Below are 17,570 nucleotides of genomic sequence, written 5' to 3' on the forward strand. Positions count from 1 at the left end.
GAACACGAAGTAGAAAAAAAATTTTCTGCTCCTAGACTGCTCCAGAATGACAACTTTCTGCTTGAAATCCTAAACTGTCTTGACCACCACTGAGGGGTTGATCTTCAACATCACTTATATACTTAAGATAAAATCTCGAGTAACACTTACTGGTTGTCTAAACATTTTGAAATGGTTTCACAGGTACTAATTTAACACTTCTTATATGCACTTTTTAAAACATAACAGTGCATAACGATTTCGGTAACATATTTCAGTATTCTACAGTTGATTTGGAGGATTATGCGCCATCACTGGTCTGCAATTATGGAAGTGTAGAGATAAAAAATTGGGGGCAAGAATGCCTACGTTTTACACATTGTCGTTGTACAGAACAAAACCTATGCAACTTGCTATAAAACTGATTTATATAGTATTTGAAATTACCATAAAAAAGTATGTAAACAGCTGGGGTTTCATAGTTCTATATTATGTTTTCGACTAGCACGTCCCTTTAAATGGCAGTAAAAGGCATGCATAAATTGTTTTTTTGGACTGCCTGATTTTTTAAATGTTTTGTTTTCGCAGTCCTCAGGGAGCCACCCCCAAGAAAAAGCACCTTTGACTGTAGCAGTAATCAGTGGTTTGCCTAATTGGCAAACAGTTGAGGATGCCAAACAGCCTCGAAACAGCTGTACCTCTGATAGAAGGCACTAATACACAGTGCAATGCACTGTTTCTGCACTCTGGACAACTGTGATAACAGCTGTATTATGTTACCTATTATAACTGCATGGTGACAATACAGACAGGATATGCAGGGCATGCAGCGATGAGGACAGTAGCAATGGAATGATATCACCAGTGTACAGAGCGCTGAATTCATTCTTGCTCTGTTTACTGAGAACTGCATGAAATAAAAAATGCGAGAAAAATTAAGAGAAAAATCCTAAGTGTGAAGAATACTACTCATCATATCTATTGCAATTATTCTCAAACAGCATTCCCTCTTTTTTGCTTTTATTATTAATGCATTTATATAGTAATGCTCACCTGCTGTTCCATGTGTTCCATCGACACATACACAATCAGTTGTGGTGTGGTCATAATGACTAGCATAAAATCTCTCATCCAAAAGGTCCTCATTTTTTCTCTCAAAAATTTCACTTTTGTAAGGTTGTCCTTGGTGGATCCTGCTTGCTTAACAGGTTAATGCAGTGGAACGTCTCATCCACGTTGGACCGCACATTATCCAGTACTGCATCCATGGACACGCCTTCTCGCAGCTTGTCTTGAGAGAGTAAAGAGAAAGTGTATATTAGTTGAAGCATAAGTAAATATTACCGAGCACGCAAGGAAGTGAAATGGGCACTGATGAACATATTTAATATCATTATTTAGAATTCCTTTAATTGAATAATGAGTTACATTCACTTACAAAAAGCTTTTGCAATGGTGTGTAGTAAATAGTTCAAGCTGTCGCAATTTTTGTTCTTTTTACGTCAACTCTTTGCAAGGACATGGTGCTGTGCAGCCTTCAGCTGCTGAAGCGGCAAGATTACATATTTAAGTGTTTCAATGTTTGGTGTCATTGATAAACGGTCATAGGGATCATCTGCACCAGTGTTATCAGGTACGTAAGCGAAGAAATTTATTGTGTGTACCAAGTTTACAGCTAGGCTGCCAATTTCATCCTTCACTGTTGGTAACCTTGTTCGAACAAAAGACATTACTGAACCATTGTGAAAGCATTGCACTGGACTGGACATGTGAAGATTGTGGTTCAGATCCTACCCAGGGCAATAATGTCTTCCAACTTTTATTTCCTTTGCTAAATATTGCCATTATTTACAATTTCTATTCTTCAGTTAGAACTTCATTTTCCAATTACATTCCATAGCATAAGTTATTGCCACTTCTATAGTGGCATGCCACCATAGAAGGGCAAAACAGGGTCGGCAATCGAAAACGTGTAGCATTTCCAGATTAACTTAAACATAAGCATCACTGTTACTGATTGCATTGCTGCACATAATTTTATTAATGTCAATATATATATATATATATATATATATATATATATATATATATAATGAATTAATGCTTTCAGCAATTATTTATATAGTTGATTTATCAGTCATTCATCCATATTTACAAGGAGCAGACACACCTGTGAACGTATGCTTTGAAGGCTATACAGTCATGTGGGTTTTTGAGTTAAAGGTATTATTTCAGTCAAGTAGAGTACTGACTGAACACTTGAAGCTGTTTTACGAGTTCATGTCTAAGCCTAATTATCGTTATCATTCCAATCATGTTTCATTCATGTAGCTGATTCATGAGCATTTAAAATATTTAGGTACCATATTTTCCAAACCATAGGTGCCACCTTAATTTTCGTCCAAGCATCTTGTACAACCGTGCAACTTATATATGCAAGACCAACATGAGACATTCTTTTTCTCCAGCAATGTACTTGATGTTTATTTTGTCTGCTGGAATGTGCAGCTCATAAAAATTTTTTTTACTGAAGTTTAGTGCCCTGAAATGGGTAAGTATGATATTTTAGGATAAGTGTATAAACATGCACAATCGCATTTCACGATGCTGACCCAAGTTAAAATAGATGCATCTTATACAATGAGTTATATACACATTTTTTTCTTTGAAAGTTGTGAAAAGAGGGGGGAAAGGGGGTGACTTGTACAACAGTTCAAATTATAGTCCAGAAAATATGGCACATGGTTTGTGAGCCCTGCATATAGAAGAGTAAAATACAACTTGGGCTGATGAAAGTTTGACATGGACAGTACATCTGCTGTGGATGACCTACAGTAGTGGCGAGAGGTCGCAGTTTCATCGATGTCTGTAATAGTTGCACTTCAATTTAGGCAAAATGGCAGACATAATTATGTACAATGCACCTTAAGTAAACCCAAGTGGAAATGATTCCAGCTTACTGCTGTTTTGAGACATTGAATCCCACTAGGATCATAAGCCATATCAATCCAGGTAACTGCAAGCCTGAAAGATAAAGCAGAAAGGGAAAAAGCCACAGTCTACTGCGTGGCATACAGTGCACCAGGAGGCACTACACCTTCCTGCTTGGTACATGAAGTGATGCAAACAGTATAAACAATAACTAAAGTCGTTGCCTGCAATAAGAATAGCCATATAGGTCAAATAAAGGCCACTGCCTGTGCCAAGGTAGTTGTTACCACTGTGAAGTTGGAGAACGGTTCCCTTTTTTCTCTCTCTCTCTGAACCCTTCAGGCATTGATACAATGTAGCAAAATGATAAACATGTTTATGATGTCATTAACTACAATGCCCTGCAGTCAGTAAAGGTGGCCTCAAATTATGTGGACATGAATTTCAAATGCACTAACATGTGCTCCAAGTTCATTGCATGGTCTGGCATGAGTATTGCCTTGTATTTGTGATGTTAAAAACTCGACAACCACTCTTGATGTATTATAAAGCAGAGCAAAAGCGGTTTCTTACCAGCAATAGCAGCTCTTTCCGACTTGGACAGAAAAACACCACCCAGTTCAAAGTCGTGGCCTCTGTGCTTGGATTGGAAAACCACATACACACTTGTGTTGTCTTCAGTCACGGCCATTGCTGCAAAACATCTTTTTCCACACTTAACACTTGAAGGCCGCTTCAGCTTTTGTTTACTTGTAGCTGTGGAAAAAGATAACCAGGGTGGTTTATTCTAACTTAAGCACTGGACTTCCAACACATGCTTAGTGGTGGTTATACTGCGCCGTTTACACCATTTAGCTACAATTCAACTTGCCTGAAACCTGGCTACGCAAACTGCGCAAAGGTGCGGTATTTTCACGCTTTCAGGGCAACACAGCGTTTTCAGCAGGGGTATGAAAAGACTTAAATATAGGAACCAAATAGTGAATGTGCAAGTAATTCTGTTTGAGATGCATCATCTACTAGACTTTTCAACTATTCAGTAATATTTGCAGTAGTGCAATGGATTGCCCGACATCAATGCATTGCATGCAGCATTTCAAGGGCACTTGGTTTGTCTCGGAACAAGCACACAAATAAAACAAATCTGGGTTTTTACATGCCAATACCACGATCTGATTATCAGGCATGCCTCTCTCAGTGAAAGCTTCGTCCTGGCTCTCAACACCGATCGAAGCAATTACTATATGCAATGCTAACAGGGTATGGTGACAAAAGCAGCATTTATAGCAAGCACAATGGCATGCGCTAAGATAAGACCCATTGACCACTGGAAGGCACACAGTTTGCATTGCATACATGTGCTCTTGCACGTGGCTCAGAACTGTATGACACTTTGTAATCCTTTAAGTACAGGAACTAACTTCTGTGCACGCTTGTGATAGTTGCTGACTTGTGAAAAGAGGGGGAGGTTACTTCTGCCAGGTTCAAATTATTGTCCAGAAAATATTGTATATGGTTTGTGAGCCCTGCATATAGTAGAATAATATAAAAGTTAAAGTGATGGAAGCTTCACATGGAAAGCACATCTGCTGTGGATCTTGTGGACTCGTACAGCAGTGCTTCATCAGTTATCAAAAACCCGTACGAATGATCTCAGAACCAATCGCCAATTAGCCAATCGTACCAATATATTAGCGCCAAGCTTTCTGCGACGGCTTGCAGCCCATATCACAATCACCAAAAACTAATTTCATGGCACACTACCCTGACCTCTGGCCCTAATCAGCACTGCTTCGTCAGGTCGGTTGGGTATCAGCAACTAAAGCTACAGTTAGCTGATTAATCGACTCATATCTATTTGCAGAGGCCAGCAAACCACCTCGCAACAAAATTGAGTGCATGGAATGGTAGCAATGTTGTTCGTGCCCACTACCGCCATCTTTGCATCCATTTGTGCTATGGCACCTCCTTCTGGACGCCGTTCATAGCCTCGCAGCAGTCTCTTGTCGAGCTTCTTGCGTTGTTATCGGGTGTAATACACTTGTGCATATTGCCATAGTGCTTGTGAAAGCACACATGTCATTTGCAATGCACATAAGACATTCACCTTTACTTCTTTTGTTGTGTGACAGAGCAAATTGTTCTAGTGCAGTTGTAATTTCTTGCCTCTCTGACGCCTAGGCACACAGCTGCTTTCATTAGCCCACAAAATTTTTGTTTACAATGGCTTTCTACCTACTCAAATAAAAGTATTTGCAACATAATGGCATGGTACTAATTGGCTGGTTCTAGGTGTTAAAGTTTTCTTAAATGTGTAAGCATTTCTATGCTTACCCAACGTCCATCATGCAAGATAAAAATGTGGGCCGATCCCAGAGATAGTGCAATACTGGGCCGACCCACGGCGGAGGTGAACAGCCTTCAAGCACTCAACAAAGTGAAAAGTGCATACAATATAGATAGAGCATGCAGCAGCGAGTGGCTTTACTTTTGTTCTGCCTGTTGCTACCACGAGATCAAAGCAGCGCTCACAAATCTCTCAGCACACATCGCACCCTGCCCCTTTCGCAGATCGCTTTCATGATATGGGCCCACTCTTCAAGGCAAAGCTACGAGAACACGGTGTTCAAGATATGGTGCACGCGGCGCATAATAATTTGACGTGGACGGATAAGGCACTAAAGAGCAGTACCAGCTTATGATCAGAACGTCGTCAGCACACCTGGTGCCACCATCCGCAGCAGTCCATGTTGCTGCGATGCTGCTGTTTATACCGGTCATATTAACTTCCATAACACTCTTTTTTGTTCAAGTACCCTAAAGAGTCCAGGAGGCGTAGGGGTGGGGGATGTTACGATTGGCCAGCGGGGATAGTGACCTTCTGGCTTCGCTGCAATGAATCGCTTCGTGAAGCCAACAACACGCCCCCTTCGAGTAGCCCTACGGAGCCAGTAAGGCTAGACACGTTTGGCGCACAGGATTGTTAGCTGGTTCGCTGTCAAGTTTGTTCTATGGCGTTCCCCCATATACTCTGGTAATAGTCACGGTCGTTTGACAGATTCAGCAGCTAACTGCAGAGTCAGCTCAGGAACCAAGACGTGCCAGCTTGAGTCAAGCGTGACAACATCTGTCTACGAGGCCCCACTCGTTTCGGTGTGTTCAGTGAAACAAAAGTGCAAGAGAGTATGTTAACCTTCGCCCTTAAAGGCGGGTACTTCGACGACTTTGAATGCTTTGATTGGATGAAGGTTGGATGGCAGCTTTCCCTGGCCTAGGGATCTAGTAAGGACAGAGTGTGTTTAAGCAGACATTTTCGGCTGTTCAGTGTGCATTTCAGTCGTGCTAGACCCCTACTCCTTGTTCTTAATGAGAACAAGTTCCTCCCTTCAACAACATCCTTAGCATTGAATGAGTCGGACGACGGTATGGGCCAGGTACCCCTTTTTTCATGGCAGACACCAACTCATTATCAGATCTCGGCTTTGGCACGTGAAGTGTCAAAATTTGAATGTTTGATTTAACTGCAGGTACGGCGGCTGCCTAGTTCCTGCGTCATTTTAGATTACTTTTATCGTTCATTTCTATCTTCGTTTTCTGTTTGGGCTCCCTGGGGCTAGACCATAGCCGTTATGGCTAGACGCGCCGATGAAAAAATAGGAGAGTCTAGAAGCGTTGCCAATTTTAGTTCCTTAAAGTCAACTTTGCCGTAATACACTGCGGTGAAGTATACCACGAATGCAAAGGGGCCACTGTGAGGGGACACAGCACGAGTTCCTTAATTATACACGTGCGTTCCAGTTTTCTGTCAGTACGAGCACGGAGACAACTAATAACCAGAACTTTATTTCTAACAAGTTGTTACAATTTGTTGGGGTTCTTCAAGCGAGAAGCTGTTGCAAACAGCTTGAACGTCCTTGACAGCACAGCAGTCAGTGTAGAAGAAAATAAAGCATGTATATAATCATATATTATATATAGTGATATACTACACACTATATTAGATCGTGCTTAACAATGGTAATTGCACAGTTATAAAATAGTAAAGAGGGTGGACAGTGCAACTCTATGCCTCAACCGAAACTAACATGAACACAGTATATATATATGTATATATATATATATATATATAAAGAGAGAGATAGAACAGCGCATTAGTAACTCCAGTTACGGATATCCAACATTTGTTCCCGCACACAGGCATCATGTAACGAACGATTGTAGACCAAAAATTATTTCGCGTTTCTTTCCGGATAAAGACATGAACATTAATAATGCCTTGGTTTTCATACTTATTTGGAAGTTAAGCAACATTACAGGTTAGCGATTGCGTTAGATAAATTGTTAGCCTTTTTGGCACGAGCCATCTATTCTGGCGGGCTAGTTGGTGCGAATCCATGAATACTTTGTTTAGCGCAAAAGAACAGACACAAGAAAGACGATAGGACAAGGCGCAGCACCTTGTCCTGTCGTCTTTCTTGTGTCTATTGTTTTGCGCTAAACAAAGTATCCATCTATCCTGGCTGTAGTCCCGACAGTGACTTTACAAGTGAAGAGAATTTGTTAGAGGAAAAAATATGAATGCAGTAAAGGAAGGTCATATACATCTGGCAGTTTGATAGCATCAAATTCGGTAAAAAGTGGTGATGTTGCGTGGAGGTATGGAACGTTGGCAATAATTTGACGTGCACGTTTCTGAAGAAAAAGCTTGTGTGTGTTAGTGTTCACAGTGGTGCCCCACACACGCATGCAGTAGTTAATGTGAGACGCAAATAGTGCCTGGTAAATTTGTAATTTCAACTTTTCTGGAAAGAAATAATGATATTAAGGCCGCTGTGGCTGGACCATCCCAATGAAGTGGAAAGGAGCGCGTTCGCTTTAGGAATGACATTGCAAGCCTCCAGACCAGAGACAAAGAGGTTGGTATCATCTGCATATAGAATGGTTGTTGCCTCGCTTTCTGCGAGGGTTCATCGAGCAATAAGGTTCCCAAAGAGCTCCAGCCACACTGGAAGGTGTGAGGTGAAATTCGGCAACACTGATGCACGCGGCTGTTCCCCCACTCTCTATTCCCCCCAGCCGCACTTTGCCTCGCTGCACCGCTCATTCTTGGCCCAGCACCCGTCCGATATGGAGGTTCCCATTGTTGATCCCGCCAAGTACGAGATTCGTTCCGTAATTCACTTTTTGCACGCCAAAGTGACTCCACCCATGGATATTCATCATTAGTTGACAGAGGTGTATGGCGACAAGTGCATGTCCGTTCAACACGTCCGAAAGTGGTTCAGGGAGTTTAGTGCCAGTTGAAAGAAAGTCCACGATGATGAACGGAGTGGAAGACCGTCAGTTTCGGTTATCAAGATGGCCCAATGCAAAGTGCTTCAGAAGAGGAGGATCAACATCTGTGAACTTGTTGCTCAGATTCCTGGGAGTTCTTACGGTACAGTAGAAAGAGCTTTAACTGAAAAATTGGAGTATCATAAGTGTTGTGCTCAATGGATGCCGCGGCTATTGACATCAGACTACAAGGAGAAACGCCTTGACTGTGCTGGCCAGTTTCTTCAAAATTGTCAAGAAGATAAGGAAGCATTGTTGGGCTCCATTTTTATGGGAGACGAATGAAACAAAAATCCTGATATGAAACAAAAATCCAAAGAGTGGCGTCACCCAGAGTCACCAGTCGCAAAGAAGTTCAAACTCCTGCTGGCAAAGTCATGGCCACTGTTTTTTGGGATCGTAAGGAAGTACTGCTGATCGATTTAATGGAACGTGGGACAACAATAAACTCTGCGAGTTATTGTGCAACACTATGAAAACTCAGGCAAGCTATCCAGAACCGCCGGCGAGGACGACTGGCAGCCACTGTAACACTGCTTCACGACGTCCGACCTGACGTCTCCCGTCAAACCCGGGAACGTTTGACAAACTTTGGCTCGACTGTCACGCCCCACCCACCGTACAGTCCGGACCTCGCGCCTAGTGATTATCACTTGTTCCCCAAGCTAAAGGAACATTTGAGTGGCCAACGCTTCCGGAGCGATGAAGAAGTCGAAGAGGTGAAAGGCTTAATCAATGGGTCGGCGGCAGACTTCTACGACGCTGGGATACAGAAATTGGAGCACTGTATACAAAAATGCGTAGAAAAAGATGGCGATTATGTAAGTTTCATCTTTCCAATAATGTAAATTGCTATGAGAATAAACAGTGTTGCCTCTTTCTAAAATTGATGGGAACCTTATTTCTGGATCAACCCTCGTATGTCCATCCATCATGTCATTAATGTAAATGTCGAAGGGGACCTAAAATGCTGCCCTGTGGGACACCTAACAATATTGCCCTGTTGGAGGAAATACTATTTCCGATGACGACACATTGCCTGCAATCAAGCAGATACGAACACAAGAAAAGAATATGCCATTCCGTGTACACCGTTGGCAGTCAACTCTTAATAGAATCTTGTGTCGTAGACGGTCAAAAGCCTTGCTGTAGTCAATAAATATCCAGACTACTTGGTTTCATTTTTGCAGCTTCTTGATTAATGCCTGCTGAACAAGCAGTGGAGTTTCGGTAGAGCAGGTCATCAAAGCTGTTTCGCCATCGCCAGGGTTCGTGCCACGCTCCAACCATGATTCCTCGCTCCTTTGTGCCCTCCAGAGGGGCACGGTCATGGCCCCCCAAACAAGGGGCTTAAATCACCACTGCAACATAATTGCAATTTTTCGCTTTTAAATATGCTTCAACGCAATACATTGCATAAGCTTCCCTGCTTAACTCAACTGTGATGCGGCAGAGGTGACTTTAGGAACACTTTCTAGACGTGCCAAACAATATGCGCATTCTAGTCGGAACTACACCTGACTTAACATTCCGACATGTAGACATGGCTGGCCCTTGTGCAGTTTAAGATATGGATACGCATGCTGGTTGTGGCTTGAGAAGATGCAATTTCTTAAACATGTTTCAATGCCAATGCCCTAGACTGAGCTTCACCGCAATGCAGTTGTGTTATGTATTGCGTAATGTATTGCGGTCCATCACTGCAGCAACGCCAGAACCAGCTTTGAATGGGTGCCAGATGAGTTATTAGATGTCTCGGTGCGCATACTGTGACAGATGACGGCGCGTGTGCGCATGTATAGTTGGGAACATGTGCAAGGCTGCGTTGCAGTCTCGTATATGGAGCTTGCAAGATGGGCGAAGCAAGGCCCAAATCACCACAACCCTGCCGGAAGTAGCTCTAAATCCCTGCCTGTACACTTCTTAGGGGTCTCGGTGCTTTTACAGTGATCGGAGATTGCACATATAATATTATATTTTCAAAACTGAGCTCATTGAAACATCTTCCTGTTCGTGCTACGCACACAAAAACGAGGAATAAGAAAAAAATTGTGCAGATCCCACACACTGTGGGAATCGATGTAAGTGAAGCTTTCCATGCTGGATGCTCTGACTGATGATATTTAGCAGTGTTCACGGCTAAAGCTTAATTTCTTGCAACGTTTAGGCTAACACGAGATTGGCGAATTGATGTTAAACGTTACCTTGCGTGCACCACTGCTGTTTGTCTGCGTAATAGGCAGAACACACAGGAAGAGGTGTTTGCATGAGGCGTTATTGTGCACCATATCTTATAACCTCTGAGATGGTTGAGCGTTGTCATTTCCTCACACGGCACATCACATTATGGCAGAAGTATTAAACGAATTGGATTATGGGGCTGTACGTGCCAAAACGACACTCAGATTATGAAGCACGGCATAGTGGCAGACTTCAGATTAATTTTGACACCGTGACACCATGATGTTCTTTAATGTGTCCCAAATCTAAGTGCACATGGGTTTTCTATTTTGCCCCCGTCGAAATGTGGCTCCCGCGATTGGGATCAAATCCATGACCTCTAGTAATGCCATAGCCGCAGAGCTAATGCGGCGGGCACAGAAGTGTTGATTTCACAGTCAACCACTTCTGTAGTGTTTCCTGGACGCTGCGGTGCACGTTAATTAATGCAGCTCTGCTTCTGCACGCCCTGTGTGAGTTGCCCGCTTGACATACTTACATGGCGTTTATTTTTCATAAATAGCAGCAATGTATTGTATCGTGCCTTGAACTTAAGCACCCTGCAACCGCTGTTGTATAGTAGTGGAGTTTCCTTGCCTTCTCAAGTCGCTTCCCCCATCTTATATGGGAACTGCCTCTTCTCCCTCTTCGTCTCCTCTCAACAGTTCTATCTGCATCCCCTCTCGCCTCACACGTAAGCCTCACTGCAGTTTCTGCAGTGCTTCTGAAGGGAGTCACGGATAATTGCAGCTGTCAAGTGGCTAATGTGACAACGGCCAGGGAGCTCCAGAGGGCATAGTGTACACTCGATGCGGTGGGGTGAAAACAAGTTTCTCCCATGTCCTTTCCTCTTTTACTTGTGCCTGTCATGTATATAAACACACTGAACACCCTCCCCCCCGACGTGGTGTGTGCGACATCAGCAGCAGCCCACAGCAGCTGCTGGAGTGGGAAAGTCAAAGGAAGAGACAAAGAAAGCTTCACTTTAAAACAAAATGCGTAGAGGTTTCTATGCTTACCCAATGAGGAAACCCGTCCGTCACGTAAGATGGTTGCTTTCAAGATAAGGCCCACATGAGCGAGCGAATTGTAAGATCGGGCCTGCGCAGCCGCGCCATACGCAGCTGGTGTACAGTTGATAATGGTTTGCATTGAGAGGAGGCAGCGTCATCGACCACATCTACGTATGACGTCTACCTAACTTGACACTGTTCAATTACGTCACGTAGAACAGCACGCATTGGCCAATGCTCATCTTCCACGAAGCAGCAACATCATCCAAACGCACCATGACATAAAAGGAGTGAACAGTGCTACTACTGGCCTCTGCTTCATACTCATGATGGTCTCAGTTTAACATTTCAGTGTTGCAACTGCGCTTCTCCATTTTATGATTTTTTTGTGGCATTTCTCGCAATTATATGAAACACAGCAGCATATGACGACAAAACAGTAGGTGATCAGTAGCAAATGCTTATGCATCATTTAGATAAATCCCACAGGATATTCTGCATGTAATTTTATCTTTTTCCACTTTCAGTATGCTTCACCGCTATGGTATGCTTGACTGCGTAACATTGCTATGTCCAGTGTCTCTGACCCTTTCCCACTGTTGGTATACTTCATCACAATGCTAAGTGCGTGGTTGAATGTGTAACACTACTGTATTGGGATGAAGCTAACTTATGGGTCTCACATTAGACAGTTTTAATTTGGCGTACGCTATATGCTATAGTATAGCGTATGCTAAGCTGCACACATTTTTTTAGTTTAGTTGGCCTGTGAGATGTTCGGATCTCAGAGGCCATGTGCCGTCATTGCGGCTATCTCCCGACTGCAGCTATAGGTGGTGCTAACATGTCGAATGTTTCTTTCATTAGGCTTCGACTCGTTCGAAATGAGAAGCGGTCTCAAAAACACCACACGGTTATCCAGAATACTCTGTCGTCGAAGCAGCCTGAGACTAAGCAAAAGCCATTTACACAGTCATTTGCTAAGAACAAAGTGCATTTTACAAAAGCAACGCCAAATTCAATTCGAAGTGGGCAGCCGGGCCGCCGCCATGTTTCACGCAAACTCCGCAAACCACGCAAAGACGCTAACGCTAAATCTGAGAAATAGAGTGCGTACACTATACGCGATAGGTCGTTTAGCGTTCTGCGCATGCGCAGTGATGACCCACTATTTTACAGCGTACACTAAACTAAAAGTGTATATTATGCAGCATGTTTTAGATGCTTGCTAGTTTTAAAGTCCAAACGGCAAGATACAACAGCGTCACACACTATCGTGAGGAAAACGAACCGCTGCATGCAGCAAGTAGCATCAGCATAAGCACTAGATTACAGTCGAACAGCTCTACAATGAAGACCACAATGAATTTGCCTGTACAACAAAGAAACTTATGCGTCCCTGGCGGCTGATTTGTGTTTATAAAACGAATGCCACACCAGCGCCGCCACTGCCCTGTGAAGATTTCACCAGGGTAGGCTGTGCGCTAGTGCTAACAGCAGCGTATTTGAAGAGCGTGCTGATATTACTAGTCCTGTTGCCCTGCTCCAGGATTCACTCAACTCGTATGCTACTTGTTGTAACGCATCAACGGCTGACGAATGCATGGAAAGGCCACGAATGTCAATGAAGGCGACCAAAAATTTTGACAGCAAGGGAGGCTTAGTGGCACTAGACAATCGGGGGCTTTGCTTTGCATGGCTCCTGCATTTGGTTGGAGAGCAAGCTGGGAACCTCAATGGAGCATAGGGTGGCTACAGTAGAACATGCTGTCTGGGTTATTGTGCGGAGAAAAATTATCAGCCTATCTCGTTAAGTCTTTCTTGAATTCTTGTTAAAGATTTTCTTTTGTTGAAAGTGCTTAGCTATTGTGAACAGTGAGCTGCGCAACCTTTTGCACAACGTGACCTGCGTAACGAAGGATTTTGAAGGATTTTGAAGGCGTTTGACTACATAGATACATTCAGAGCAGCGCCTTCTATCCTTTAGCCCATGCAGAATTTGTAGGTCCTATGTTTGTAGGTCCTAGGTTCTGCTGATGTACTGCAGTGAAGCCTTTAATATGTGTCCCAATGTCCGATGCTGCGGAGTTCAATATATCCATTTAATGTCAGAACAAGTTTGATGTATGAAGTTTCATATACATGTAATTCTCTTGGTGATTCACCACCTGTTATTTAAGCAATAATTCCATTTATCATTGTTTCATATAACAAGGTTCAATTGTAATGAATTATTGCTATATGACATTCTTTCCATTACTATAACTAATACTCTCAAGCTTGGAACCTCCCAGCTTCCTCATACAGTTGGCCAATGTGACAGCACACCTGACGCAACAAGCCATGTCGTACACTTACTCTGTGCATATTCACAGCCCATGCAAGCTTGTGCTGAAAGCTTGTTGCTGCTTGCAGAGGTAAACATTTCACTTGACTGTTGTAATGATCTTGCTGACTATGTGATGGAATAAACAGTTACTCCACAATAAAACAGTATCAGGCCATTTTGTAAACATTCGTTTGAAGTAAAACTGTGCCATGCATCGTCGAAAAAGGAAAACAACATTACAGGGATGAGCATAGTTATCGTGGGCTTGTCTCTATAGCTTTTATGTCTTGCTTTGTCCACATTATGCTGCACAGTTTTGGTTGAAGCGGTTATTGGCTGGCAGACGTCTTCCCAACATGTTACTACGAGTTTTGATGAAAGCAGTCTTGGCCAACCTCTCTACCCCTGGTTCTCTGGCTTAGGTGGTGGTGCCTCCAGTGGTTCAGATTTGAATGGGTGCAAATTAATTTTCCCTCTCAGTGAAATCATACCAACTTTCCCAGGTTACCTGGCTTCTACAATTCCTCCTAAGTTGGACTTGTTCAACAGCTTTACCGAGTACTTTAAGTAGGCAGTGTATTCTATGTCGTAGGGCAAACAGAAAATTAGCATAAGTACTCTTGCTTTCAGGCTACCACAGACTTCGAGTTAATAGTGCAGTCCAAATCAACATGTCCTACCTTGATCCCTCCAGCCTATGTGCCAGCCTTCCCTATGAGCCACTACTTGTGCAGGTGGACATACCTTCTTTGTTCCATGCAAAACATTTTGTTAACTGTTTTCAGGAAAAAGTAGTTCAAGCATAAATGGCTAACACATGCTCTTCATACCAGGGTGCCATGGATAATGAAGATAGGGAAGTACAGGCTAGCATCGCTGTCCAAGATCCATCCGGCAGCTTCTCTGTCACAGGTCCATGTGTCCCAACTGCTGGTCTTCAATGGGAGTTGACACTAGGAGGTAAACGCACCTTGTCTGTAAAAGAAGACTGTGCAAACATACCCAGGACTTTCTAGTTATGTCTGTGGTTTCAATGTCGTGATCAGAAGTCATGTATGAAGCGAACCCGGCTTACAGTATTATAGCCAGAATACAATGGTTTAGTAACATTGAAGTTGTTCTGTCATTTTTTTAGCTTGGTCAGAATCACAACAGAATTGAAGGCAGCAGAATTGTGCACCAAAGGCGCAATTTTTGATAAATCCAATGCTTAAGGTGACCATGAGCTTATTCAACCTAAGTTCCTAACGTCTACTTAACATGTCACAAGATGTTAGTGGAAATGAAAAGACCGCCATTTATAGTGATAGAACCAAGCATGCTGTTTGTAGTTCAAGTAGGAATGATAATTTTGAATTGGCACAGAAAGTTGCAAAAAACTGGCCATGAAAGCTTTTTACTTGAGATTTAGTCCATGAGGTCACTGTGTAAGTCACCTGTTATGAAGAGCAGCATACTTATTGCTTAATATTGCAGCCTTTATATTACATATATGTTCCTGCTTTATTGTATGCATATTAGGAAGTAAATAAAAAGTTCACACTAACAAGCGGCGCTGCCTTCAGGGCAACGAGTGGAAGGGCAGAGTGCTGATGTTCCTCACTGCACGGTGGCGAACGTGAGTGTTTTTGTATGAGCAGGAGTTTGCAGCTGAATACCCCGAGTACTGTGCCACAGATGGCTGGCAGCACTAGAGTAATAGCACTACTGGCATACTACTCAGGTTAGCTTGATTAAATAAAATGAAAAAGCTTTCACCTTGTACATGATGAAAGCAGTTGGATGGGAAACCATAAAAGGATGTACCTATTATTGTAGAAATACTTCAACATTTCTGAAAACATGAACAGCAAGAGCATTGGCTCTACACAAAGATTACTTTCTTACAGCTATAAACACTATAAATTGGGAAGGGCCCATTTCCTCCCAGCACAATCCTCGCTAAGTAGACGGCAAGCAACGGCATGGCGCCTCTTAAAAACGGATACATATTCAAACCCAATGGCCTACCACTGCTACTACCCGGACCTTTACACGAATTGATGTAGATTCTGTCAAGAAAGGGCAGACCTACACCATATGGTTTAGGCTTACACTCAGATGCCCACGCAGAATAAAATACACAAGACCAGAAAGCAGTGGAAGACCGCGTAGCTCAGTTGTGCACCGGAAGACCAACTTAAGCGAATCCAGCAGGCCGAAGATGCCGCCATGGTCCAGGGGCTCGAGGCCATCATCTAGGTAGAGAGGCCTAGGTCTGAAATCTGCTGTCCTAAAATAGTTTATTCCTCCTCCTCCTCAGATCTAGGGCTGCACTTGTCTGCTTTCCACCAATGCCAGCGTATAAGTTCTATTATGCCCACCTATCACTGTTTCTGGCAGGTTCCCAGATAAAAAAAATTTATATCAAGAATTTTCCACAGCATTTTCCACGTTACCTCTGTATGGTTGGATACACTGACCGGTAAGCTTTCCATTGCATTTTTAAAAAATGAGTTCCACAAAAACTGGTGTTCAGTCCGTTTTACTAAATCTATAAGTCGCTGTTACCAATTATAGTTAGCAGGCACGAGTAAGTGTGGTTGGTATTCTGGCAAGGTCATATAAACAAGCTTACAGAACTGTTTTAAATAACACGACTGCTTTCTGATGTTTTACTGGCATTTCAATTTTCTTTCTTTTCTTTTTCAAGAACTAAACTTAGGATGAAGTTTTCATAGTACGATCTTGCTTTTGGAGATTAATAATAGGTAAAATACTGTAAAGTACTGGTGTTTCCAGCAAACTTCCTCATTTTCAGCCACGGTGCTACCTTGAGGTTCATGGCCCACATGATGACTAGTGTAGTGCATTTATTGTGTTAGTGCGAGTAGTGTAACCTGTTATGATATGACATGCTAGTCTTGAGTATTTTCTTACAATGTGCCAGCACGCAACATGGGAATATTTACTGTGAGGCAATTCACTACAAAGCTCGTCCTGGTCCAGGACTCGAACCCGGGATCACCGCCTTTCCGGTGCAGCCACTCTAACATCTGAGCTAACCATGCAGCTAGCAGATGGCAGGGCAAAGTCAAATTGCCTTTGCATCGAGTTGTCAACAAATTCGACTTCGCCCTGCCATCTGCTAGCTGCCTGGTTAGCCCAGATGGTAGAGTGGCTGCTTCAGAAAGGTGGTGGTCCCGGGTCCGAGTCACGAACCAGGTCGAATTTTCTTCAACTACGAGGCTTTTCTTTGGAGGAACCCGTATGGGTTTCCTTTGTAGCAGTTGCTATGATTGGGTGGATGTGTCATTTTTCCCTTAATAAATTACTTCTCTCCACCTTGCGGGTTTTTGCAGAACTATTACGTTAGTTCAGTATAGTACACTAACAGAAGACAGTGATGTGTATGAAAAAAAATAGTTTTATTTCAAATAATGCATAGTAACTAGACGTGGTGTATTTATCCGCATGAACATGGAATATTAAAAGCTTAAACGGGCTGTGCTTTGATGTGGATAAAGTGGTAACTGTGATAGTGCGGTGTTCTTTTAAGCAGGATTATGATATAATTGTAGGGAATTGTCATAGCTGGAAAAGTTTGAAGTACCAATTAACATCATACCTGCCAACTCTCCCAATGTGCCTGGGGGACTCCTGAATTCCAACCAATTCTCCAGTTGTAGAAACACGGCCATAAATTTCCCAAATATTTGCCCCGACCCCAATGCAAAAAGGAGTATCATGCAGCACAGCCGTGTCATAATTGCCATTGTGCACTA

At 42.9% G+C, this 17,570-nt stretch overlaps 3 long non-coding RNA genes across 7 annotated transcripts in view; 2 read left to right on the forward strand and 1 right to left on the reverse strand.

The window, feature by feature from the left end:
- LOC126537906 (uncharacterized) overlaps nt 1–17,570 on the forward strand; it is a 66,156-nt gene that overhangs the window by 31,751 nt on the left and 16,835 nt on the right. The window lies entirely within an intron of this gene.
- The window catches only part of LOC129386490 (uncharacterized), a 49,249-nt gene that overhangs the window by 30,901 nt on the left and 778 nt on the right, over nt 1–17,570 (forward strand). For 2 of the 3 annotated variants that reach the window (XR_011893925.1, XR_011893924.1), the window contains one exon: nt 14,640–16,270. This is a non-coding gene — a long non-coding RNA (uncharacterized lncRNA). The remainder of the gene's footprint in view (nt 1–14,639; nt 16,271–17,570) is intronic. The other variant, XR_008613862.2, reaches the window with a different exon arrangement.
- Nucleotides 946–14,643, reverse strand: LOC129386489 (uncharacterized). 2 transcript variants are annotated; one of them, XR_011893927.1, is made up of 4 exons: nt 13,836–14,643; nt 3,484–3,666; nt 2,940–3,003; nt 946–1,270 (listed from the first exon to the last, which is right to left on the reverse strand). It is a non-coding gene; the product is annotated as an uncharacterized lncRNA (long non-coding RNA). The 2 variants fall into 2 exon arrangements; XR_008613861.2 differs by lacking the exon at nt 2,940–3,003.

This window comes from Dermacentor andersoni, chromosome 4, assembly GCF_023375885.2.
Source record: "Dermacentor andersoni chromosome 4, qqDerAnde1_hic_scaffold, whole genome shotgun sequence".
Classification (NCBI taxonomy): domain Eukaryota; kingdom Metazoa; phylum Arthropoda; class Arachnida; order Ixodida; family Ixodidae; genus Dermacentor; species Dermacentor andersoni.